At 40.4% G+C, this 27,517-nt stretch overlaps 2 pseudogenes; both read right to left on the bottom strand.

Annotated features, from left to right (window-relative positions):
• Positions 1-3,528: 3,528 nt before the first annotated feature.
• LOC149990392 (rho-related GTP-binding protein RhoN pseudogene) lies at positions 3,529-4,138 on the bottom strand (annotated as a pseudogene).
• A 16,040-nt stretch (positions 4,139-20,178) lies between these two features.
• Positions 20,179-20,658, bottom strand: LOC149990391 (small ribosomal subunit protein eS24 pseudogene; annotated as a pseudogene).
• Between the last annotated feature and the right edge of the window lie 6,859 nt (positions 20,659-27,517).

Raw genomic sequence — 27,517 nt, 5'->3', positions numbered from 1 at the left:
TACTTGATTCTGGAAATCTTTTTCCTGCTCTTTGTCCATTAGTCAATGATTTAGTTTTAAATGTTTTTGCATCCTCAGTGCATAGCATATAGTGCCTATTAAATTCTTGTTAAATAATTAGGTGAATGAATAAAAATGGAGCATAAAAATGAGGTAAGATTTGCAGTCTCTGGATAGACTGGAGATCAAAGCAAGCAGGCACTTACAGACAAGAGAAGATATGCGGCACTGAGAGATCATGTCGTTGGTCCAGAGAGTCAGGTGAACATAATAGCATTGTAGCTATGAGTCTTTCGAAGAGTTTTACCCATTCCGGTAGTTCAACAGGGGAATCATTTCACACAATGATTCCATCAGATAAACAATCAGAATGTGATTCTTAATTTAAAATGTGCTCATCTTTTCAGAAGCAGCTGGAGTTGTGAGTTGTCAGATAACACCTATTTTTTAAAAAAAGGTTATTTATTAATAATTTATTTGTTTGTTTATTTATTTATTTATTTTTAGAGCGAGGGGAAAGGAGAGAGGGAGAGAAACATCACTGTGTGGTTGCCTCTCACTTGCACCCCCAACTGGGGACCTGACATGCAATCTAGTCATGTGCCCTGACTGGGAATCGAACCAGTGACACTTGGCTCACAGGCCTACGCTCAATCCACTGAGCCACAACACCCAGGGGGATAACACCTATTTTCTTATAACACATCCTATTCTAAAATATAGATCTACTCAGTAATTAGTTTACATACTGCTATACTGTCAGACTTAGACATTGAAAGGTGACCTTTTTTTTTTTTTTTTTTTGGCCATTTGACTTAATAGCTGTATCCTAAGTAACCAATTAAGCTTTGTGTAGCATTTCATAATTTCTTAATTCATTATGTGATTTCATACTCACAAAGTTGTGAGAGGGAGAACTAGTGATGTGCACAAATTTTACGACAGGAAATTGTGCTGAAAATGATGGTTACAATTTATTAAGAGATTAATATGGGCTAAGTACATAAGTTATTTGATCTTGTTTTCCCATTTTGGCAACTCCGCAAAACAATTACTACTCTCCCTCCCCCTTTTAGAGATATGTAGATTGAGAATCGAAAAACTTAAGTAAATTTCAAAAAAACATCACAAACAAATAAGGGGCAGGGCAAAATTAACTGCATGGCTTCTGAATCTGTGTCCCAGTATCTTTCCCTTATACTAGGCTGTGTTTTTCTTACCCACCGATAGTACAAATGGACTTCGTAACAAGAAAACGGTTTACTTGGCCCAGAATATCTCTCACCGGAGCTTTGTGCTGTTCCTGAAATCTCCCTAACCATCTTAATTTATTTGGGTTGGTAAGCAAGGATATCCTCTCAGTTATTTTCAGCTATTTGACTCTGAGGGGTTGGTTGATTTCTTAACAGAAAACAGAGCCCTAAAATGCATGAAACACAACAGAGTTTTTCCCCCCACCCAGAAAACAAAGACAAAGAAGAGCAGGAGAGAAAAAATACAGTTTTTGGAAATACCAGCATAAGGCGATCTGGGCTGACAAAGAGGCACATAAAAGGAGAAATATGAAAGAGGTCTCTGGGAATCTATTCATTTAACAGTTAGTAATTGAGGACCTACTCTGTGCCAAGTGTGGTTGTCATCCATTAAGTGGACGAAACAGACAAAAATTGTGCTCTGCCTTGTGGAGCTTTTATTGTAGTAGGGAAAGACAGATACTAAATGCTAAACATAATAAACAACTAAATCATATCGTATTTAGAAAGTGAAAATTTTGCAGAGTGAAAAAAATTACACCTTCATAAGAAGGGAATAAGGAGTGCTGGGGATGGGAGTTGCAATTGTACATAGGTTGGTCAGGGTGAGCTTCATTTAAGAAGGTGACACTAGTCCTGGCTGGTGTGGCTCAGTGGATTGAGTGCTGGCCTGTGAATCAAAGGGTCGCCAGTTCGATTCCCAATCAAGGCACATGCCTGGGTTGTGGGCCAGGTCCCCAGTTGGGAGTGCGTGAGAGGCAACCACACATGGATGTTTCTCTCCCTCTTTTTCTCCCTCCCTTCCCCTCTCTCTAAAAATAAATAAAGCCTTAGAAAAAAGAAGGTGACCCTAGAGCAGACTTGAAGACAGTAGGGGAGTTAATCTTATGCATATGTAGGCACAAAGCAGTCCAGGTGAGGGAGCTGTTAGTGTATTGGTCCTAGATCTGGATCATGCCTGAAGTTTTCATGAAACAGCATCAAGGTCAGTGTAGGTAAAATACAAGGGGTTGAACAGCAGGAAATGAAATCAGAGACATTGAGTAAAACCCGTAATATAGGCCGTTGCAGGGACTTTGAAATGATTGGAGCGTAAGCTCCATTAAGGCAAGGGTCACGTGTACTTTGCTCATCATGAATACCTAGTTGCCTATTCCCAGTGCATGGTACAAAAAGACATTCAGTGATTATTTTATGAATGAATGACAGTTACGTACTCTCAGGGAGCTCCTTTTTTTCCGGTGAGAGGTAGACTAGCACAGGATACAACGCAATGGATTGTCATAGATTATGTGGCCAATGTTATTATTATCCCAATTTTACCAGACAAAAAGACTGATGGCCAGAAAAGTTTTAATAGTCTAGCCATTTTCAACTTTTGAAAGCATAATCCTTTCCCCCCACAAGATTTACGTAGAACTCAATGTAGAAAAGAGATCAAATGAAGATGCTTTGGTTGAAAGATTGTGTAATTGATACTTGGTCTCACTTTTACCTTGTGAGGCCATCCTTTAGGAATTGCCTCAAGTTTTTGGTGGTCGTATATCCTTTAGTGTAAAGAGTGACCAAGAGGCATCTTGGCAAAAAGTTGTGATTAGAATATGGGTTGCTCTTGAGAGGTGCATTTATATATGTTGTCTGTTGTCATGTTTTTACTTGACAATCTAAGGGAAAAGAGGTTAGTGTCCCTGTCTCCATAGCCAGGTACTGAATTTTTAAACAATTTTTTATTCCATGGACACGGGCTTTATTTGGGGACCCCAGGAGGAAAGGGAGGAGCTAGGACTGGTGGGTATGTCGGGGGAGAGGCTCGTCAGCTGCTTTTTGACTTACGGCATACTGCCTGGAGGTTAGGATGAGTGAGAAGAGCTTCAGAGGTGAGAGGAGAGAAGAGTAGGTCCTGCAATGGACTCTTCCCTTGGGGAAGGAAGCCAGGACCAGGGTATGGGGACTTGGGCTAGGGAGGGAAGGTACGTACCCTTCATGCACTGAGACTCGAGGTCGCTGCTTGAGGCCAGCGTCCCCAGCCCCCTGCCCTATTGCAGCTCCTGGCCCAGATGCTGGCCCTGCCAGCTCTCTCTGCTTCCTGGGGAGAGCAGTGGGGGAGGATGTGGGGAACGTTGGCTCCCTCTGCCTCTCGGTCTCTGGCCTAGAATTGCTCCCTCGGCCTGCCCTGAAGTCCCAGGCTGAGGCTGGAGGTCAGAAAGCCAGGGTGAAGGCAGGGGAGCAGTGGCGTCCTTCACCCCCTCCTGACACTCGGCCCCTCTCGGGCTCCTCACATGAGGTTGCAGCTCTTGGCTGGATCCTTGCGTGTCTCGCCTTGGCTCCCGCTCCCCAGTCTGGCTGTCCTGCCAGCTGAGCTGATCGCTGCAGTCCCTGGCGGGAGTCAGTATCGTGCAGCTGCCTATGGCCATGGCCCAGGGAGGCCACTGTGGCCACGTGGAAGACATCCCAGACACTGCACTCAGAGGACTGGGAGGAGCACTCCAGCAGGACGGGCCCCACGTGCTTGGCCAGTACAGTGTCCTGCTCACGTGTAGCGGGGATAAGCTGCTGCTGACACAGCTCCCTTGGTGTGGCCAGGTCATCCGCATGTCCAGTTTGAAGCCACCCAGCACGACCTTGGCACTGGGGCAAAACTCTTGGGTCTCCCCTTGCCACTTCTTGAGGACACTGCCCAGTGTTTCTCCTAGGCTAATGTGGAAGCAGACGAGCACAGTGCGTGAATCAGGCTAGGTCAGGGGCCAGAGGTTGTCATTGTTAAGAGGAACTGGAAGTGTCCCACCGGTTGAGCTCAATGCAGTGCATGTCTCTCAAAGCTCCCGTGTGGTTCTCAACATGGTGGGGACATAGCTTCTGGGGTAGGCATCCCTGGGGAACACCTACAGCAGCGTCGTTCATGTCCCCCACCACCAGGATCTTGAGTGGCCGCTCTGCCCCTCCATGGTCCCAGCTATGCCATGGCTCCTCACACAAACTCCTCCCAGGCCTTGCTGCCAGCACCGGCATTTATGGCCCATGCCAAGTCCGCAACCCGGTGGCGGTGCCGCCTCTGCCCATCCTGCAGGGCCTTACAAATTGTTGCGGCCTGCTGGTGTGCCACAGCCCATGGGGTGGAAATCGCTGACCTGACTCCTAGTGTCACAGTTCTGCTTGCTGGTTCTTTTCTCAGTACCCCTCAGTCAAACCCTCCTACAAAAAGGTGCTCCAGTGGCCTCATTGGTTGTATCATTGTTCCTGGGATTGATATTTTGCTTATACCCAGACCTGAGATTCTCATTGAATGACATAATGAAATTGACTTCATATACACTCAAATAAGCTAAATAGGTTATGCAAACCTTCATGCTGACCTCTGTGACTGTTTATAAAATTACCCTTTGAAATCATGTAATACTGATTTTTAAACACTTCTCCTTTGCAATGTGTTGGCAGATCCCACAGAGAATGTATAAATAAAATGGGAATGTAACTAGGAAAGGGGGAGCACAGTTTTCAGGAGGAAGCAAAAACTAAGTCTCCTTTCCTGTGGGTAGCAATACAATCTTCCCAATCGATTTTTTTTAGTTAAGTGATATAATCATGTCTTTATAAAAATATGTTTTAATTTTTTAAGGAAATGGCCAGGATAGATGGGGCAGGAGGTGGCTCGGAGTTTCAACTCTGTTCACTGTTCGCTGTTCACCTTGACTGCAAGTAAGCAGCTGACCGTTAATTCTCTTCTGATACACAATTCCTGGAGGACAAAGAAGTGGTGGACTGGAAGGCTAAAGATAGGTGAACAATGCAGAATGTGCAGCCTCTGGGACAGAGAGCTATGGAATGAGTGGCGACTCTAGAAACAAAGCCAGATCCGGCCAGTCTGCCCAATGTTGATTTGTCTGGGATTTCACTCCTTCTCAGGCTTAATGGGTCTAAAACACCAAACAGTACCGGAGCGTGGGTAAACTTCTTGAGGCAGGCTTTTGAGATTCACGTCTTCTGTCTATGACCAGTAGCTCGTTGATTATGGCTAGTTCCCTGCAAATTTGCACATGCGACTTTTTTTTTTTTTCTCACGTTGCAGAATTTTTCTCTGTTATGTGGGTAATTTAAAGGGAATTGTGGACTTTAGAAAAGATTCTCCCGGCTTTGGGACTTTAGCAGCTCATTTAATCCTCTTCCTCATCTGTAACATATACTCACACTAATAAAAAGGAGTGTAAATGAGGCTGTCTGGACTCCCCTGGAAAGAAAAGACATGATTTACACACACACCCCAGGAAGGAACTCACATCTGTTTCCTGTCATACTTCAGTGCTCAGAGGCCCTGGGGGAGAGGAAGAGAGAGAAGCAGATATTTCCCAACTCAAAACCACTGACCTAGTTATCCATCTTAGGAGTGTAAATGTATTTGTGCAGCTTGTGTCTGGACTGGAATCAAACAGAAATCTGGTCTTCCTAATCACACTCTAATAAATTACCAGGCTAGAGTAGGTCAAATGTTTGTGTCCGGCACTTGGAGATGTAAACAGAAATGATGACCCCGGGGGTGCTAAGCGGTTTGCGGCGCCTCCCCTACCTTGGACCTCAGCACGCAGTATCACTCTTGGACTGTTGTTTTGTAAGTGCGCTTCATTTTCGTGTTCCCGGAGCCCAAAGGAAAGGCCAATGGGTCTTAATTGCAGAAACAGACATTGGATCTAAATATTTAAGCAAGCAAAAAAAAAAAAAAAAAATTAACATATAAAAAAACCCTTCTAACAATTAGTGTGATGGCCAATACTAAGTTGCCCATTCTCAAAGTTATTCAGGTTTAGCCCCTTGGAACTCTTTCTACTGCATCTTCATGAAAGGCGTAATATATGACTCTGACCCTTAAAACAGATTTATTTATCCCTGGGGAGACCTTACAGAGAGTAAAGGCCATCTGCATTAGGCAGAAGACTGCTTCGATCATCAGCTCCTTGCTAACATTGCTAAATTCTGTTCAGTTTAGAAAGCCTTTTTCTAAAAAAAAATGTTTTATTTATTTATTTTTAGAGAGAGGGGAAGGGAGGGAGAAAGAGAGGGAGAGAAACATCCATGTGTGATTGCCTCCCTGCACCCCCAACTGGGGACCCAGCCTGCAACCCAGGCATGTGCCCTGACTGGGTGCCGAACTGGCAACCCTTTGATTCGCAGACCAGTGCTCAGTCCACTGAGCCACACCAGCCAGGGCTAGAAAGCCTTTTCACTAAGTACATGCTTTATGCCAAGCCAAAGAAAGACCATACTGGGGAGACAGGTAAGAAATAGCTATCTCTACCGAGCAAAAGCTCTCAATCTGATAACAAGTCTACAGGTTTATAAAAGTTCAATGTGAGTCACAGAGACTAAATATAGAAAGAGATAAAAAAAATAAGGGAATTTATTCATCTAATTATGCCTGTGCCATTGGTACCATTCTTTCCCCCTGCTCACTCTGCTTTACCTGTTTAAATCAAAACCTCAGGTCCCATTTCCTCCAGAAAGCTTTTAATAATCATGCCAGTATCAGCCATCATCCTCATTCCTAATTCCTTACTGTTACGGGTTGAACGTGTCCCCCTGAAAGGTATATTGAGATCCTAACTCCAGGAATCTGGGAATGTGCCCCTTATTTGGAAACAGGGTCTTTGCAGATGTAATCAAGTCAAGAAGCGATCATGCTGCAGTAAGGTGGACCCTAAACCTAACATGACTGGTGTCCTTAGAAGAAGACAGAGCTATGAATATGAGAACAGAGACACACAGGGAGAATGCCGCATGAACACGGAGGAAAATATCGAAGCGATGAGTCTACAAACCGAGCAAGAGCGAGCATTGCCAGCAACCACCAGAAGCTAGAAGAGAAACATGGCACAGAGTCTCCCTCACAGTGCTCAGTCACACTTGTCCACACCTTGACTTCAGACTTGTAGCCCCCAGAACTCCTGGAGGCCAGGTTTCTCTTTTAAGCCTCCAAGTTTGTGATACTTGATGGCATCCCTGGCAGACTAATATATTAACCTATCTCTTGTTGGTATTACACGCTTCAGCGCTTCAGTAGCACATAAACTAGGAGCCTACCAGAGGAATATCAGCGCTAGAAAACATGGGCCACATTATTGAGCACTTACTTATGTGTTCCCGGTACTGTGCTAATCGTTTTGCATGATGATTTAATTTTTATAACAACCTTATGATATGTGTACTATTGTTATCCCTATTTTTGAAGTGAGGAAACTGAGATTAAATAAGTGACCTAAAGGCTAGTGAGGATTGAAGCAGGAACTTGAACTCACTTTAAATCCTTATGCTGAAATGCTTTCAATAATGCCTCGAAAGCAGGGAATAGCTATTGGGTTTTTTACTGTGAGCTCCATGTTCTAGCAGTTTTCAGAGAATTGTTGGGGCTCAAAATATATTTTTTTAATAATAACACTATCGAATAATTAGAAAATAAACAACAATAAAAGCCCTCAAGTCCTATCATTTATAAACAAACATTATTGGGAATCGGGGGTATTGCTTTCCAATTAAATGAAATAAAATTGGTAGCATCCACCCTGTGTTAGGATAGTGTCTGTGTGAAGACATTGTCTGCTCACAGGGAGTTGCAGGCACCAAGAAGCAATGTCTTCTAGGGCATGGGATATATGCAGTCATGCAGGGCTTGTGGTATATATGCATACAATCTTTATTTTGAAACTTTTTGAGATGTACATGAAGTTGCAAGAAATCACACAGAAGAATCTCTGGCATACTTTGCCTAGTTCTGCCCAGTGGTAACATATTGCAGAAATACAGTATAATATCAGAACCAGAAATTAACATGGATATGAGCCACCCATTCTTTTGTAGAGATCCCTAGTTTTACTTGTAGTCATTTGTGTATTTATGTGTGTGTGTGTGTGTGTTATACGTTTTCTACAAGTTTATATCTGTGTGGGTTTCCTTATCAACCACAAAAATCTAAATACAGAACTGTTTTATTTTGGATATCTAGCAAGACTCTCTCAAGCTATGTCTTACAGTCACACCAGCTTGAATCCTTAACTCAGGATAACTGCTAATCTGTTCTTCTTTATAATTTTGTCATTTCAGGAATTACATATAACTGTAATCAACCATTATGTAACTTTTTGACTTTATCTTTTTTTCACTCAGCATAACTCCCTTGAAGTTCATTTAACTTGTGGCATGTATCAATAGTTTATTCTTTTTTATTTCCGAGTACTCTTCCAAGGTATGGATATACCATATGCCTACGACGTACCTACTTTTTTAACTATTTGTCTGTTGAAGGACAGCTGGACAATTTCAAGTTTTTGAATATTATGAACAAACCTCCTATGAATATTTATTTACAGGCCTTTTCCTGTGAACATAAGTCTTGATTTCTCTAGCATGAATGCCCCAGAGTGCAGTTGTTGAGTCGTATAGTAATTGCATGTTTAGTTTGATAAAAAAAACTGGAAATCTTTTTTCCAGAGCGACTGTACAATTTAACATCCCTACCAGCAATGTATGAGTGGTTCAGTTTTCTCTGCATCCTTGCCAGCATTTAATGTTGTCACTTTTTAAGAAAAATTTTAGTCATTCTGATAGGTGTGTTGTAATATCTCATTGTGCTTTTCATTTGTATTTCCCTGATTCTTAATGATTTTGAATATATTTTTATGTTATGTTTCTATACATTTTGAAAGACCCCAGAGGAGATAAAATGTCAGAGAAAGGATAAGTTTGGAGCTAAGTGAGTTCTGATTTAGAACTACAAACACGTGCAGGATTCAGAACCCTGGGAGCAGAGGGTTGGGAGGATGCCATTACTCTGACTGTAGTTACAATGTATGAGTTAGATAAAACGAAAATGGTAAACTAAAGTTTAAAGAAGGAAAAACATACCTACTCTGTGTAAGTCAATAAACAAACAAGTTCATTTAATTTTCATAGCCATCCCGCTATCATGTAACAGAAGTGCTATATTGTCCTTTTTTTTGTATTTTATTTAATCTTTATTGTATTTTTTCCCATTACCTTTTAGTCCCTTCATACTCCCCTGCCCCAGTAATCACCACAGTGCTGCCCATGTCCCTGAGTCCTTCTTCCTTTTTGTTCAGTCCCTCCACCCCCTCACCTCCCCCCACCACTGGCTGTCACCCTGCTCTCCGTCTCTGAGTCTGTCTCCATTTTCCTTGTTATTCAGTTTGTTCCTTAGATTCGACATATGAATGAGATCATATGGTATTTGTCTTTAGCATATTGCTCTCCAGGTCCATCCATACTGTTGCAAAGGGTAAAATTTTCTTCTTTTTTTTACGGCTGAGTAGTGTTCCATTGTGTAAATGTCCCATAGTTGTTTTATCCACTCATCTACTGATGGATACCTAGGCTGCTTATATATCTTGGTGATTGTAAATAGGACTTCCATGAACATAGGGGTGCTTCTGTTCTTTTGAATTACTGTTCTGGGTTCCTTCAGATATATTTCCAGAGGTGGGATCACTGGGTCAAAAGATCCATTTTTAATTTTTTGAGAAAACTCCGTACTGCTTTCCACAGTGGCTGCCCCAGTCTGCACTCCCACCAACAGTGCACTAGGGTTCCCTTTCCCCACATCCTCGCCAGCACTTGTTGTTTGTTGATTTATTGATGGCAGCTATTCTGACAGGCGCGAGATGGTATCTCATTGTGGTTTTAATTAGTAATTCCCTGATAATTAGTGACACTGAGCATCTTTTCATATGTCTGTTGGCCATTTGTATGTCCTCTTTGGAGAAGTGCCTATTCAGGTCCTTTTTAATTGTTTTTTTTTGGTCTTGAGTTTTGTAAGTACTTCATAAATTTTGGATATTAACCCCTTATCAGATGTATTGGTGAATATGTTCTCCCATTCTATGGGTTGTCTTTTTATTTTGTTGATGATTTCCTTTGCTGTGCAAAACCTTTTTATTTTTATGTAGTACAACTTGTTGGCTTTTTCTTTTGTTTCCCTTGCCTGGGGAGATATATCCAATAAAAAATTGCTATGAGCAATGTCTGAGATTTGCTATATTGTTTTGATTGTGAAAATATGATTTTTGTAGTGTTTGTTTTGTAATTGCTTTCCAGAAACGTTATGCCAATTTACATTCCATCAGTATAAAAAGATGCTCATTTGCAAATGTTGCATTATTATTTCTGGAATCCTGGGTAATTTGGAAAAGAGAAAAGTGACAAAAAATATCAAAGGCTTCAAATAATTCATACTCTATAACCTATGACAAAGAAATTTCCCTTCTAAGAAGTTGTCCCAACAAACATTAATTTGGAAAACCACTCATTGCAGAATTATTTATAATAACAACATTGGGAACATAAAGGACCAAGAATAGGACAAAGCTCAAATAAATCATGATGTGTTCCTTTAATGGAATATTATTTATTCTCCCTACTCTTTGCTTCCAGTTCCATCACATTTAATATCTATTTTTTTTTGTTGTTATTAGTGAGGTTGGAAAATTTCATACTTTTTAGTCATTTAGATTTTGTTTTCCTTTAAGTTTCTTGTGCTCTTTGTTAATTTTCCTTCGAAGTTGTTAGTGTTTTTCTTATTTTCTTATTGAATTAAGATAGGTTTGATTATTCCCATTTTGCAGATGAGGAGCCCGAGACCGAGAGCGATTATATAACCTCGTCAAGGTCACATTTATAGTAAAGATAGATCAAAGTCAGTTGTGCCTAACTCTAAAAGCCTGTTCTTTCTACCATGCTATGTCTCCTTTAAACACAGCTGTCTTTGCCAGTGAGGGACGACTGAATTGTCCAACCTAGCTGGCTTACTGCTTAGTAGACATTTCCACAACTCATCATGTACATACATGTCCAAGCCACACAGTTGTTCCTGTGTACTTAACCAGGATGGCCCATATTATTGCTGGCCTTGTTTAAAGCCCAAACACTGAAAAGAATGGGACTTGAATCCAGTAGTGACCAGAATTAACTTTCTGGTTAGTCATCCAGGACTTTGCCTCAACAGTTTTCTATCCACACTATACATTCTCTTGCCGACCAGAGTAATTAAGTTCAGTTACAAAAACAACTCAGAATCCAGGCAGAAAGTTTGGAATGGCTTTTGTTGTATTTGATCCCTAATCACTAGTTTAACTGAAGTTTTCATGTTTCAGTCTGTTTTCTGGCGTAGTGCTTAAGCAGCTGGCGTTAGAATTTGTGGTTGAGAACAATGAGGAAATTTGAATTTAACCAAAGTCTTAAGGTTAAGATCGTGTGTTAGACAGACTAATGATACGCTTTAAAGAGTGACGAGTCTTTGGATCCAACAATGCTATCAATCAGCTTGATGCATAGGAAGCTTATAAAATAAAAGATAGACTCAAATCTTAAACTAAATCTCAAACAACTACCCTCAATTTAATGCCTCCCCTGGTATGTTTTTGAGTCCACTGTATATGAAACAAATATATACACATGGAAACAAAACCAGTCATTGCATTGAAACCAAAACTCCCTATCAAATTTCCTGCTAAGGGGGTACAATAAATACAATATTTGGTTATCCATTACCACATCAAAAGTCCACTGGCTAATTCTCGCTAACTGAGATTTAATTAATATCTAAGGAAACAAGAAATTCCTGTTTGAAAAAATATCAAATAAAACGGAAAAAACAAATTGCAATTAGTGTGCACATTTTTCCTGGCACTGTGTCCTCTGAATAAATGTGGTGCTATGACCGAAACCTCTTTCCTCCTTGTGTATGTCTGTCTCTCTTTCCTTCCTTTCACTGAATACAGTTTAAATAAAGAAACATGTACTGGAACCCTGAAATGGGGAGCCCTGCTTTCAACAGACAAAGGAGAAAGAAATTAACTACTTGCACAGATGTATACAGTACAGCATTCAGGGTCTTTGCCAAAGAGAGACTATAGGCTGGAAGTTGGGCATCCTTAGAAGGAAGTTACTTATTTTTACCCTCAAGAATAGAGAAAGTACTCTAAATATTACTTAGTCGGCGGAGGATTGACCTGTGACATAGAAGGGCGTAGGGTTATTGAGGAGAGGTGCAAATAAATAAGTAAACAAACAAACCTCTAGTGAGCACTGGATGGAAATCATGCTAAATACAGTATAAACATTATCTCATTTAATCCTCACGAAACTCTAAAAGGCAGATATTAGTAGACCCATTTTCATCCTAGGAAACTGAGGCTAAAAGAAGTTATTTGACCAATATCACCCCCGTAAGAAGGGATACAGCTGGAAATCGAACTCAGGATTGCAAAGCTTGGCTTATTACACCGTACAATTTTATTGCAGGGATGACTAATTTTACTTTCAATTTTATTTATTTTGAAAAATAAAAGAAATATCATCATTAATGCTACCCGTCATTCTATAGTACTTTTCCTTTCTTTTGACCATTTTTTAAAAATTAATATGGAGACTTCCTGTCAAGACAAGATGACGTAGACCCATTTTCCCCTTTTCCTCACTAAGCAAAATTATAAACCCTGGAAATGATCCAAGAGACAACCATAAGAGAACTCTGAAATGCGGAAAGAAGAACATGAACTACATCTAGTGTCCACCATGAGCAAGAAGACAGTGACGTAAACTAGTGTTTCCCTTCCCATGGCCGAGTGAGAACAGCCCTGGTAGGTTCATTCCATTCCTGGAGCTACCTGGAGTCCATCTGCCAATGTCAGGTGAGCCTGATGCTTTCAGCGAGGGGTATCAAATGGAAGCCCAGCCAAAATCAGAGAGCCATGGGAGGCATTGCTGTGAAGTCTGGGACTGTCCTCCCCACCTGCCATAAAGAAATATCGAGGCTGGTGGCTAGTGACTGCAGGAGAGACGCAACTGCAGCTAGCAACATGGTCCAGAAAGCCTCTTAATTCACCTTAACCTGAGACTCCCCTCCCAAGCCCGGACACCAGGGCTGGCAGGCAAAATTGGTGAGAAGGATGTAGCCTTACTAACTGGCTGCCTGGAAAGTCCTTTTGTCCTCAGGGGCCAAGAGTCTTCTTCTTTCAACCAAAGAGACCGGGACATCTCGAGAGGGGTCAGCCTGCAGACGGATCCGACCACATCCTACTCCCATGAAAAAACATTCTGCCCAGATGGTCAGCCTGGGTAATCTTTAGTCTCTTCAGGCAGCACCAACTAAACCAAGCAGACCAAAATAACCCAGCAGGCTATGAAAACTGAATAGCCCTCAAAATTGCAGCCCACGAATAAGGACCTGCATATTAAACCTACACAAGGTGATTTTCTTCTAAAATAAAATATTGCATTTGGACCCAGAATATCCTAAAATAATAGACAACATGTCCATGATACACTCGGAAATCACCTGTCGTACCAAGAACCAGGAAGAACACAAAACTGAGTGAGAAGAAGCCACAAGCTTACACCAAGAGCAAGATGGATCAGATTTAGTTGACAATGATTTTAAAGGATCTGTGATAAAACACTTTCAAAAGTAACTGCATGTCATAGCAGTACTATTTAAATTTATATGCAAAGTTAACATACTTCTCATGTAAAAGATACATAATTTTTAATTTAAACATTTTACATATAAGTAGATACTAATACAGAAAAAAGGATCTGTTACCTTAAGTTATATATCTTGGTAATCACTATAAAATTATTTTAAAATATATAAAACAGCTACAACTTAGTTAGAAACAAATGAAAAAATAGAAAGCCTCAGCAAAAAACCAAATGAATTCTACTAGTTATTAAGTATATACTACTGCACAGAGTCCCTTGCTTTATCTTCATAATTTCTTTTGATTTTTAAGAAAACTTCAAAATTCAATTTTAAAATCCCATTCGAAGTACAAGAAAACTGAAATTTATCATAAGCTCTAGCGTTCTGTAACTATTGTACTACATCTGATCGGCTTTGCTCATTTCTATCACCTGCCTGATCTTTGTAGGCGCTTGAGTTTGCCATCTCTAGTGGGAATAAGAGGAGAACGCACTTTAAGTAAAGAGTATGAGCAAAGACAGAGGAGTGGAAATGATTAGAGGACATTTAAAGGCAGTTAAGAGAAGTCTATCTAGAGCAAAGAGTATGTGTTGAGAAGTAACTGGAGAAAATGGTGAAGAGGTAAAGGGTCAGATTATGATGGACCTTAATAAGCAAGTACAAGGGCAGGCATAAGGGACTATTATGGGTTCTTGAGTAACATGATGAAAGGGATCAGCGGAAAGGGAATAAATGGTGACGTAAGGAGACCGGACTTGGGGTGGTGACCACAGAATACAGTGCACAGATGATGTGTTGTAGAATTGTGCATGGAAACCTATGTAATTTTGTTAACCAATGGCAGCCCAATCAATTCAATAAAAAAGAAAGGGATCATCAGAAAACAGAAGAAAAGTAAGGGAGAGGAAAGGATGAAGAGATGGTGGGAGGTAGGGCGGTAGGAGAGAGAGATGGGGGGCAGAAAGAGAAGAGAAGAAAGAGAAATGAGAAACTAGAATGTTACATGCCTACTATGGATTCCTAACTCTCCTTTAACGCCAGTTCCCTACATGCACACAGTATCTGAGCCAGTTTCCAAAAGTACCATCTCTGGGCCTTTCAACGTTCTATCCCCATTGCTTAGAATCCTTGTTCACCACCCACCAACCTCACAACTTATTTCTTTTTCTGGCTACCTCCTATTTACCTTTCAAGAATCAACTCAGGAATAATGTCAACTATTCCAGAAAGTCTTTCCTGACACCCTCTTCCCTGTTGTTCCCTCCTGTGTTAGGTGCTTTCTGTATGCTCTGATGTCCCATGATGCATACCTCTTTGTCAGCACTATCTTGTTGTATTTATTTATCTGTCAGTTTCTTTTAAAGTATTCCCAGGTCTTTGAAGACAAGGACCAGATTGTATTAATTTCTATAATCTAAGCATCTAGCAAAGTGTCATGCATGTGGTAGAAGTTCAATACTTTTTTGTTAAAAGAATGAATGAATGAATGAATGAATGAGTAAATGACCGACTGCCGAGTACTGTGCTTGGTGCTTACCATGTTATCTCATTGAAATTTTTTAGCGTTTAATTTTATTTTTGTTTTTTTTTAAAGATTTTATTTATTTATTTTTAAAGAGGAGAAGGGAGGGAGAAAGAGAGGGAGAAAATATCAATGTGTGGTTGCCTTTCACATGTCCCCCACTGGTGACCTTGCCCACAACCCAGGCATGTGCCCTGACTGGGAATCGAACCCGTGACCCATTGGTTTGCAGGCTGGCACTCAATCCACTGAGCCACACCAGCCAGGGCTGAAATTTTAATCTGACACATTTCTAATTCAACAGGGGCAACAAGCTTAAGAGAGAAGGACATTCCGGGCAATAATGCAAAGCCAGGGATGGCATTATAGAACATGATGCATTCAAGGAACTTCAAGAAATGTAGTGTGGCCCTGGCTGGGTGGCTCAGTTGGTTGGAGTGTTCTCCTGTACACTGGAGGGCTGTGGGTTCAATTTCCAGTCAAGGCACATGCCCAGGTTATGGGTTCTATCCTCAGTTGAGGTGCATATGGGAGACAACCAGTTGGTGTTTCTCCCATAGATGTTTATCTCAGTTCTCTCTCTCTCTCTCTCTCTCTCTCTCTCTCTCTCTCTCCTCCTTCCTCTCTCAATAAATAGACATATCCTCAAGTGAAGATTAAAAAAATGAAATCATTAAAAAAAGAAGTTTGGTGTGATTAAAGTGTACAGTGTGAGGTAGGGAGTGATGAGAGATAAGGCTGAAGAAACAGAGCGTAGCTCATAAAGGAACTTGCGTAACTTGTGAAGGAATTTGTCCTGAGGGCAATGGGCTGTAAGCAGAAAGGTGACAGGATGCATCAGAGATCATCAGAAGCACATGGTATCTACCCATGTTGAGGGTTTCCATTGCATTTTAAATGTAAGAAACTAAGGGTGAGAAATGGAGGGATGCCTGAAGAAAAGTTCAGAGGAAAATAACAGCTCCCCCTCACGTGGGTCATTAAAAAGGCTCAGAGGGGACTTATGTTTTCAGTCTCGTAGAATTCAGAACAGAGTTTAAGCATTGGTCTAAGCCGACCAATCTGGGGCCGCGCTAATCATATTGTATAGATTCACCTACTGTCCTTATGTGAGAGCTAATGCTAGCTAATGCCTTACTGTCAGGCAGGGACCTTTTGAATAGAAAAAAGGAAATCGAGGTCCAGTACATGGAAAGCTCATATTCAGCACTGAGTTCTGTTCAATAGTATTAATTCCTGCTCATGTGAATTACTTTGTCATATAGTAGGTGGAGTAATTGACATGATCAGTGAAGAGGAAGTGCTAAAGGCTTCATTAACAAAAGGAGTTTCCAGCTAATTGATTTCAAGACTGGCTGGGCACTGAAACCAAATGGGTGATTGGCAGCGCCTTATACGTATCCACTCCTCACAACCTGCTCTATATTACAACCTGAAGAAGCCAATATTGTCCCCTCTTCTTCAGTAACTCTGATTTTGATCAGGGGAAAGCTTAAAAACACTGGCAGTGTCTATTAGGCAGACATGGCTTTTCTAATCACTTCATTGAGTTTGTGATGAGCGAATGAGTTGTAACGGAGAAATGATTGTCTCCTCTGGCGTGTAGGCGAGACAAATCCTAAGCGATTAGTCACATCTTGTTCGACTGGGCTCATAAGTAAAAACAATGATGGAAGAAATGATAACAAAACAACAACAACAACAATGACCGATACTAATCAAGAGGCCACTATACATCACACAATAAGCTAAACACTTTACAGTATACAATCTTTATGGTTCCTCAGTGCTGACTGGTAACAAAACGAGAGAAAGAAGGACCATATTTGGTTTTCATGAACTAAATTGAATTTTTACTCTGCTTCTATTTAGGATATAGAAATCTTCAAAAGGACACCACTGCAATTCAAAGAATTATAAAAGTCTGGAAAGTTTACCAATTATGAAAGTGTCCATCAGTATATGAGCAAATCAAAGAGCTGTGGTACATTTAGAGAATGGAATACTATGCAGCTGTAAAAAAGAAGGAACTCAACCTTTGTGACAGCATGGATGGTCCTGGAGATTATTATGCTAAACAAAATAAGCCAGTCAGGGAGAGACACCATATGCTCTCACTTCTATGTGGAATCTAGTGAACAAAATAAACTGATGAACAAAGTAAACCACAGGCATAGCTACTTGGACCAGACTGACTGACAGATCTCAGAGGGTCAGAGGGTGCAGGGAACTGGAAGAGATTACCCAAAGAACACAAATGTGTATGTGTTTAGCCCATGGACACCAACAACAGTGTGGTGAAGGCCGGGGGGTGGGGGCTGGGTGGAGGGGGGAAACTGGGAATGGGTCATTGTAATATTGTTAACAACAACAACAAGAACAATTAGACAAGGAAATATTCCTTCTCCCTGTCCTGGAGTGAGGGCTGGCCTTGGGTAAACTTCTGCAATGTGGGAAGTTGCTCTTCGGCATTCTTTCTTTTGAAGTCCTCTCCTGCAACTTCCTGCCTCATTCCTTGGGCATCCCATATCTTTATACTACTCTCTGTGGGTTGGGTGTGTGGGATGGGGAGAAACAAATGGGTCTTCTGTCCAGACTTACGGTTTTCATATTCCAGAGTTCTATTTACCCCTCTCTTGAATTTCAAAAATTCACCCACACTTCCCTAACTTTCCCACCCTCAGGGTGGTGGAATTCCATGAGAAAAAGCAATGTGATTAAATGCATTCAGAAATGTAAGTGAGGAATTGCTTCCGAACCTTCCTAGAAGTAACCGCAAGAGGATGCTTTGTGAAACCGTATGACTTTTCATTTGGTGGGATTTAAAAAAATTAATTAGTTAATTTTTAGAGAGAGAGGAAGGGAGTGAAAAAGAGAGGGAGAGAAACATCAATGCTTGCCTGAGAGATACATCAACTGGTTGACCAGTGGCAATTCTACCTGGGAGTGGGTCTCAGTCAACCCCCTTAATCTGTTTGTATTTTTAATGGCTTCTTTCTCTTTTTCCCATTCTCCACTTAAGAACTTACAGATTTCCCCAAAGCAGTTACATTTCTAAAAGAACAATGGCAGGAGGAGATTCTCTAGTGGGGTGACAAGGGGCCAAGTCAACTCCAGTCAGGGCTTTTGTTTATGTCTAAATCAGGGTCCTTTGTAAGCAGTGTATAAAAATCATGGAGTGCTGTAGAGTCTTGGGGACAATGAGTAACAGGATTGGAAGGCTCAGGCTAGTGGAATGTCTCGGGAGGTGTTCTAGAGTTGGGATAGGGGAGTTGCTATCATTGCAAGGATTATTTTCTTCAAGAGGAGCAGATTCCATGGTGAGCCTGGAGTCTTTTACGTTAGCGGTGACAGCTCTTTCCCGGCTGAAGAGTTCCCATACTCTGTGTATGCCCAGAGGGGAAGAAGAAGTGTGAGGCATCAGGGTAGGGGTGGGTTTAATTGTGACTTCATAGTTAAATTACTTTCCGTATCAACACAGTAAAGTCATCCTTCTGCTCAAATTTGTGATGGGAGTGTCCTAGTCCAGAGCCTTAGATCCAAAAGTCACAATGGCAGAAGGGTCTCTGACCTTATGACCTCACTTATAACTGGAATCTAACGAAGAAAATAAACTAACGAGCAAAATGGAACCAGAGACATGAAAACATGGAGCAGATTGATAGCTGTAGGAGGGGCTGGGGGGAGGGGGATAATGGTGGAAAGAAGGAGAAGGGATTAGTCAAAGAACATGTGTGAATGACCCACGGACATGGACAACGGGGTGGGGATTGGCTGTGGGAGAGGGGTAGGCTGGGTGGAGTGGGGGAAAGCGGGAAAAATTAGGACAATTGTAATAGAATAAACAACAAAAAATCCCAGCTCTCTAACTTTTGCAGAGGGTGAAAGGCCTGCTACTTGGGAAGGATGGATGCAATCTAAGAGAGAGGATCAAGCCACCGCCAATTAGTTGCCTAAGTCTATAGTTTATTTAGGAATGGGGATTGGGGCATTTAAGCTTAATAAAGACAGTTTAACCTAGCCCTATCCTCCACGTCCTCAGGAATCTTGCCCATTTATATGAGAAGAGTGGTTATATAGAATAGTGGATGTAGCACTGAACTGGGTGTAAAAAGAACCTGCTTTCTCATGATAGGTTTGTCATTGATTAATAAAAAATATTAACGGTAATAAGTAATCTTTAACACTTTAGAGCATACATTGTCAGTTAAGTCACTTCTCTTTTTTGGACTTCACTTTCCTTTTTCAAAGGAGATTAATAGATGGATTTGGTTACTCTAAGGGGATGGTGAAAGCTGATACTGTAGAATCTTGAAGATTACATTATCTGAATGTGATTGTGTCAGGAGATATGCAAGAGTAAGAGAAAATTATAATGTATCACCCAGGGCCTACATAATTATATGATCTAGTTATTCTTGCTTACTAAATAAACAGTTGGTAAAATGTTAAAGAATTTTGCATTTTAACAGAACTCCAGAAAACATACCTGACATCTATGCATAAACCAATTAATCCGGATTGTTTAGGCAGCCCGAGAGAGCTGAGGAAGGATGAGGGGAGTGGATAATTTAGGGAAGGCTACCTACTCAGAGTTTCTCACATCAAAATATATAACCACCTATTTTTTGTTTCTGTACAAAGACCAGCTTTGGATAACACAGTGTATATGTATAGGCAGGCATCACTCATTCTTCCTTTCTGTTTCTTTCTTTCTTCCTTCCTTCCTTCCTTCCTTCCTTCCTTCCTTCCTTCCTTTCCTTTCCTTTCCTTTTCTTTCTTTCTTTCTTTCTTTCTTTCTTTCTTTCTTTCTTTCTTTCTTTCTTTCTTTCTTTCTTTCTTTCTTTCTTCTTTCTTTTTCTTTCTCTTTCTTCTTTCTTTTAAATTTTTTAATTTATTTTTATTATATTTCAAATAACCAGAAACATAAAAGGTCTTTTATTAATCCTCATGAAAAACCTGCATCATCAGCACAGATAAAGTCACTGAAGAATCTTTACTCCTTCTTTTTGCCAGCAGCAACATTGGCCTTTGCGGTCCCCCTGACTTTCTTCATTCTGTTCTTGCGTTCCTTTCTCTGTTTTCTTAAGGTCTTCTTCTTCTCATACAGGCCATGTCTTGCAAGTCTATGGGTTCATTTTTCTTTGCATAATCCAAGGAATCAGAAATCATGCCAAAGCCAGTTGTCTTGCCACCACCAAAATGGGTTCTGAAGCCAAACACAAAGATGACATCTGGTGTGGTTTTATACATTTTGGCTAGTTTTTCCCGAATTTCTGTCTTGGGTACTGTTGCCTTGCCAGGGTGAAGGACATCATTGACCATTTGTTTCCGCTGAAGTAGTCTGTTGGCCATGAACTTCCTGGTCCGGATAGTCACTGTGTCGTTCATGATGGTGGCCAATCTTCAAGCAGCAAAGGAGGAAAAGAACTTTCTTTCTTTCTCTTTCTTTCTTTCTTTCTTTCTTTCTTTCTTTCTTTCTTTCTTTCTTTCTTTCTTTCTTTCTTTCTGTCTTTCTTTCTTTCTTTCTTTCTTTCTTTCTTTCTTTCTTTCTTTCTTTCTTTCTCTTTCTTTCTTTCTTTCTTTTCTTTTCTTTTCTTTTCTTTCTTTCTTTCTTTCTTTCTTTCTTTCTTTCTTTCTTTCTTTCTTTCTTTCTTTCTTTCTTTCTTTCTTTCTTTCTTTCTTTCTTTCTTTCTTTCTTTCTTTCTTTCTTTCTTTCTTTCTTTCTTCCCTTCTCTCTCTCTCTCTCCCTCTCCCTCTCCCTCTCCCTCTCTCTCTCTCTCTCTCTCTCTCTCTCTCTTCCTTTCTTTCTTTATTCTCTCTTTCTTTCTCTTTTATTGAACTTATTGAGGTGACACTGGTTAACAAAATCATGCAGGTTTCAGGTGCACAATGCCACAAAACACTTTTACACCATATTATGTGTTCACAACCCGAAGTCAAGTCTCCATTCATTATATATGTATTGAACTTCTACTATGAACAGGTATTGGGCACACACGAGGGATAGAGAGGTGACTCATAAGTAGACCCCACCTCAAGAAACTTAAAAGTTAGTCCAATTCTTACTTATTACCAGAGCAACAAAAAATCATGATTTTATTAACAGCTGAGAATTGGGATTGTTGGTTAGTTACTCTGACAAGTTGCTAAGGTAACTTCAACCCATCAGCCTACTTGCTTTGCTTAAGGTACTCAGCAAATAGACTGCTTTTAGCTCAGCTTTTCTGAATGTCGATTAAATGTCCAGAAAAGAAAAAAAAAAAAGTAAAGCCAAGGTGAGAACATAAATCACATACAACAGGATCTTTAATTATTCTAGGGCGTCAGGTTTCTCTAATTAAACAGTAACTTTATGTGGACAAAATCTGATCCAACATCCAAACCTATAAAACAGATATTAGTTCTCAATGCCAACATTTTAAAAGGCAGATGTATATATATTCAGAATCTTTCTTAAATAGTTGTGTTTCATCGTATCTGAAAATAAGGAAGAAAGAATATTACTAATTCCTTTCATTTATCTAGTTCTTTATAGTACCCAAAGCCCTTCCACATTTATTTTCCAGGGGATTTTTATGGTAGCCCTGTTGACGTAGGTAGGGCAAAGATTGTTATCAGTATTTTATAGAAGACGGAGCTGAGGCTCAGAGAACTTATGTGACTTGTTCAGGGTAAGTAAATTATTTTTTCTGTCTCTTGCTTGCCTGGACTTTATTTCATAGCACCTAGAAATGCCATTGAGTTCTCTTCTGTTTATTAAGCTCTTTGTGGGGAAAAAAAAATCTCTTATGTTTACAAGCATGCTAATGAATATTCTAAGCTTGTCCACTGTTGCTTTTCAGAGTCCTAGGGACAAATAAGTGGTTTGTAACATTCAAGAATGAGCTGAACCAAAGGGTGTTGGAACACAATAAGTAATTATGCCCTCGGTACACTATTTCCCAATAGGAACCAGCTTGAAACTCTAGCTTGCCCTCATCTTTTATTATTTCTCTTGCAGGGGTTGTGGAGGTCTAAGTTCTCCACCCTCCCACCCCCACCTCCTGTCAAGTGCTCTCTCATTCCCTGCATAGTTCTCTCTCTTCAGTCCAACCCAATCTAGGTTTCAAGAATTAAGTGAAGTTCTGCCTTTCCAAGGAAGTTTAATACACACCTCAGTGTTGCTTGTATATACCCGCACTCAATAAGCTGTAAAGCATGCTGTCAGAATTATAGCGAAATTTTCTAATAGTTCTCCTTTGTTAGTGTTGTCTTCCAATGCAATGACGGTAACCAAGCATAATCCTTACCCTATATGCCCTCCTCAACACCTGACATCAGAAATATTTGAGTGCAGAGATCAGCCTGTGGATTGATTGGCCAAGATTTATTTGTGCCACTTCATAAATCTCTTCTGTGGCCCTTAGTCACCAGGTATTATAATCATGCTTTGTGTATTTTACCTGCTTAGGAGCCTTGTATGGAATGCATTGGTATCTTGTACTTACCCTTGCCCAGATTTAGTCTTCCCGTTTCTGAGGTTGCTTTCAGGACACGGTCAATGCATATTCTGTGTACTATAGCCTGAGTAGTTCTAAAGGGTCTCCTAATGCTTTCAAAATTGCCTCTTATTCTGTAAATCCGCCATGCTTTTATCTGTGGCAGGACGGTTTAGAACAATCACATAACAATGACGCAAGCATATTCCTGGGTGTGGGGAACTTGGTAGCAACTTTATGTGGGAGATATATGAAGGACCATATAGTGTAGATAAAAGTAATAATTTTTTTAGGAGAAGTATGGAGAGAGAGAGAGAGAGAGAGAAAGAGAGAGAACACTTCCAGTTTTCCAGTTTGTGGAAGATGAATAGAAATAGAAATAGAAAAAACTAGAAAAGGCTTCACGTAGATGGTGATGATAGAGCTGTGACATTAATAATAGCAGAACTTGTGACTGCAGAAACGGGACAGAGGGGCAAAAATGAGATTTGAGGCAGAAAGAACAGCCTTAGTAAGGAAAGGCATGTAGGATTAAAAGTTTAGAGAATGTATGGAAATGAATAAATACTTCAGTTTGGAATAGGCAGTCTACAAGATGAAATAGAGAAGTGGAAGCGAAGGTTGAAAATTGTTTAGCCAGAGAACATATATGCAACTATGCAGAGCCCATGAACAACAATGTGGTGAAGGCTGGGTGGGGCAGGGTCTGCGTGGAGGGGGGAAAGGTGGAAGAAAATGAGGGACATCTGTAATAGTGTCAACAATAAAAAAAAAAAAGTGTTTTGGGACCTCATGGTGAAGGCCTTTGATTTCCAGGCTAATGTCCATGGGCGTAGAGGGCCACTGAATGCTTTCAGCCCGGCAATGGTTGAGATATTTTCATCAGGCCAGATTAAAATAAGCATGACTGGTTGGGCACCTGATGCAGTGTACAGAAGATGTTTTGTTGAGTTTTACACTGGAAACCTGTATGGTTCTGTGAACCAATGTTACCCCAGTACATTCAATAAAGTAAAATAATCATGATTAGACAGCGAGTCTGACCTTCATAAAATGGAGAGGATTAGTGTGTGCATACACTGTTATCTCAACCTATCAGTGCCTGTCGGTGTGGTCTGAGGAAAATCCTGCCATGGGAGAAACATTGGCAGTGTATTCACACACCTACCCAAATGATATTTCTTTCCATAAAGTTGTAGACATATAAATGCATATTTACTGTGCTTTTTGTCTAGGATTCAGTGGCGGAAGATGACTGAGGTGGAAAATACGGTTTAGGAAATGAAGGAGAAGAGCAACAATCAACTAGCAATCTGAAAAATTAGGAACACCCCCCCCCACACACAAAAAAAACCCAAGCAGACTTCTTTTCAAACGGTGAGCTTTTGAAATGTCCTCCCAAGTATTCTCCGGGGATTGCCCACACTGGTGCAGATCTGAGAAGGGTGATGAACACACCTGCATTCCACTTAGAAAGCGTGCCAAGTGTTTCTTTCTGCCTGAGCTGTACAGTGCTAATTGAGTCTTTTTGGACTGGCTTGTGATTCTCTTTGATATATGCACTGAATTACTATACAGAGAAACTTTATAAATAGTGTCCTTTTATATAAGTTTCCAGCAGTTGGATAACCTTTGTTTTTTCCCCCCTGGGCATGCACAACCCGTGTTCCATTTGAGCCAAAAATGAGTGGGTAAAAGTCATTATTATAAGTTGGGAGTACCAGTAAGGCCCTTTGCTTCTCTGTGTACACCTGCCTTATTGTGGCTGGCTACTCCTTCTGAGACTGAGCACCCAGGCCTAGCCCCTTCTTTTTGATATTTGGCTATTTTCTTCTGGGAAGACCGGGGCCATTTGATGTAAGCTTCTCTGTTGACTATTCCATAGAAACATCATTTTAAAATAACCCTAGTATTTTGTCTTTTGATTCTACACTATTCCCTTCTTCTTCCAGAATAATATTTTGAGCCGTATCTTCAACCTCATCCCCTATTTGATTCCACCCACCCCCCCTGAAAAATACTTCTTGGCCTCTGCCCTCTGTACATGCTCAATTGCCCCACATTCTGGAAAGTTTTCACTTTTCTTATTTCTCTTCTCTTGCTAGACCCCTTAATTATTTCATCCCCATAATTCTCATTGTTTCTATTTGCTCACTCCCCAAAAGACTCAACTGAGTTCATCCCCTTGCTGTCCACGTAATACAGTAATCATCATTACTGCTTACTGACCGCTTTACATACATTAACTAATTAAATTTCCATAACTACTCAGTGGGGTGGTTACTATTTACCATGACCTACCTTCCCAGTTTTACAAATGAAGAAAATTGTTATGAAGAAGTCAAGAAGCTTGTCCAAGTCACAGAGATAGTAAGTGGTGGAGGCTGGTTTCAAACCAATGATGTCCGGCGTCAGCATTGATGCTCTTTACCACTATGTTATTGTGTCTCTCAGTGACACTTCCAGGGATCAGTGACCTTTCAGTACAATTGAAAAGTGTTCATTTAGTGTTTCTGTACTTGTTCTTAAAACTATTAAAATCCATTTCTAACTTGCTTCCTGTGACTAAACTCTATCTTGGGTTTCCTTTTCCTTCCATTATTGTTTTTCCTCGATCTTTTGTGTTGGTTTCTCTTATTTCTGTTTCTCTACCTTCAGTGTGACATGTTTCCCATTAAGTAATTCAGACCTTTGAATGGCACATTTCCTTTCACAGTTTGATTATCATATATGTGGACAAATCCCAACTTGCTTACTCCTGACTCTTATAGACTTAGTAAGTCTCATTGTTGCAAAGAATGTTAAGGGTCATTTGTAACCAGTCACTGTGAACTAGAGAGATCCTGCTGTTATCACAGATAATACATTTCAGAGTGGGACTAATCCCTCTCCCCCGCCACCCCGTCTTTTACTATCTTCTTTCTCATTACTTTTCTGGTTTGGGCAAAGGTACTGCCGTTCACCAGAACCCCAAACCTTGGGTTGATTCTCTGACTGACTTTATTCTTGAATCCCCCTTATAGCTAGTTAATCAATAAATAAGCACTGAACTATTTATTGAGCATCTACTATGTTAAAGGCTCTGTTTTAGATGCTGGGGATGTGAACAGGATATTTGCCTTCTAAAGCTTAAAATACATTTTACATCTCTTGCCTAACTTCTTACTAGTACCTTCCCCAAGCTTCTGGGGGTATTATATAGCTTCAAAGATGATGGCAATTTCTGCTGCTGTTTATGCAGGTTCAAGGGAGCAGAGATAAAGTTATGAGGTATTAGCTACGGGTAAGACAGGCTCTTTGCCAAGTAACATAGATTGACTTTTCAACAGATATCTATTCTGTTAGAATAATTTTGAACAAGTTAGCGTGCTGTCATTGTAAGTATGTAAACACTGATGAGATTCACTCACTCATGTAACAGATACGTACTGTATGCCTACCATTACCAAACTCTGTGTTAGACTCTGGGAATACGTAAATGAAAAAAATGTCCTTATATTCATGGAGCTTGTTTTCTAGTAAAGGTGACTATGTTTTGGTCAGAAAGGTGATAAATATGATTCTGGCACTTGTTGGGAGGCTGGACTAGATAATCCCGAACCCCTGTCTAACTCTAAGAATTTAGGATTCTGAAGTCTCCCTGCCCCTGGCTACTTATTTCCATACATCCCCTCCAGTAACACCAGAAAAAAAATTTCCTAAATAGAGACTTCACAATATTACTTCCTGGATCAGCTGATTCAAATAGCTTCTAACTGACCAAGAAATATTTATTATCCTCTGGCCAAAGCACCGAGGTCTTCAGTGATTTCATCTCACTTTCTTCCCCACACCTCATTTCATTGCTCCCTTTTACAAACTCAGCTTTAACAAGGTGGCCTGGATTTTACCTGCTGGGCACACCTTGGCGTGGCCACAACACAGATCTAGGTCCGTTTCTCTCCAATAGATTCAATTGATTCATTCATTTAACACATATAGTTGATCACTAACAGTGTGCCAGGCGCTGTTCTAGATTCTAAAACAGTGAATGAAATTGACAAAAATTATGTCCCTCAAATCACTTATATTATTATAGGGACATGCACACATTACATGGCTTCCTGCTGCCACCTTCTGTTTCATATAAAGGTCATCCCTTTGCCAGAGAGCCCTCAACCTGCTATAGGATAGTTTGATAGTATTGGACAACTAAGCAGAGATACACCAAGAGGAATAAAAAATGATTTAAAAATGGGAAGTCACTGTGAACCACATACATTTCTTCTACTGTCTGAACCTATCTTAATATATAGATAGTGAAGAGGGTCAATAATGATCACGTGGGTCATGATCATTAGTTGCTAAAAACAGGCCAAGAGAAGGTTATTTTTAATACATCAACAAGGCTTCTATTCTTTGATTACACCTGAGATAGATAATGCGTGCTTTTTGTTTTCTAACTGCTTACTTAGATCATGGGAGAATAATTATGTTGACAGCCTGGGACATTCCTTAGGAAAGTTATAGTATTGGTTATGTTTTGTTTTTAGCGGTCCCTACTTCCTTCTTTCTTCTCTGGTTTACTTGTTCTTGCTTGTAAAAGTAACTTTAGACTTGCAGTTAGTCTGAATCTTTTGACCCCAAGTCTTATGTGACACATTTTCATGAATCAACAGACAATGAAATACTAGCTTCCTCAGGATCCTTGAAGAAGCTGCCTACCCCAGGCCTCTCACTGGCCTCTGTAATACCTTATTTCCTCTAGGGCATGGTTAGACTTAATGCATGTTTCTAAATCATC

This window comes from Furipterus horrens, unplaced genomic scaffold (genome assembly GCF_987537825.1).
Source record: "Furipterus horrens unplaced genomic scaffold, mFurHor1.1.pri manual_scaffold_17, whole genome shotgun sequence".
In the NCBI taxonomy this organism is placed as follows: Eukaryota; Metazoa; Chordata; class Mammalia; order Chiroptera; family Furipteridae; genus Furipterus; species Furipterus horrens.
Note: the sequence above shows the minus strand (reverse complement) of the source record. Positions and strands in the feature narration are given on the sequence as shown.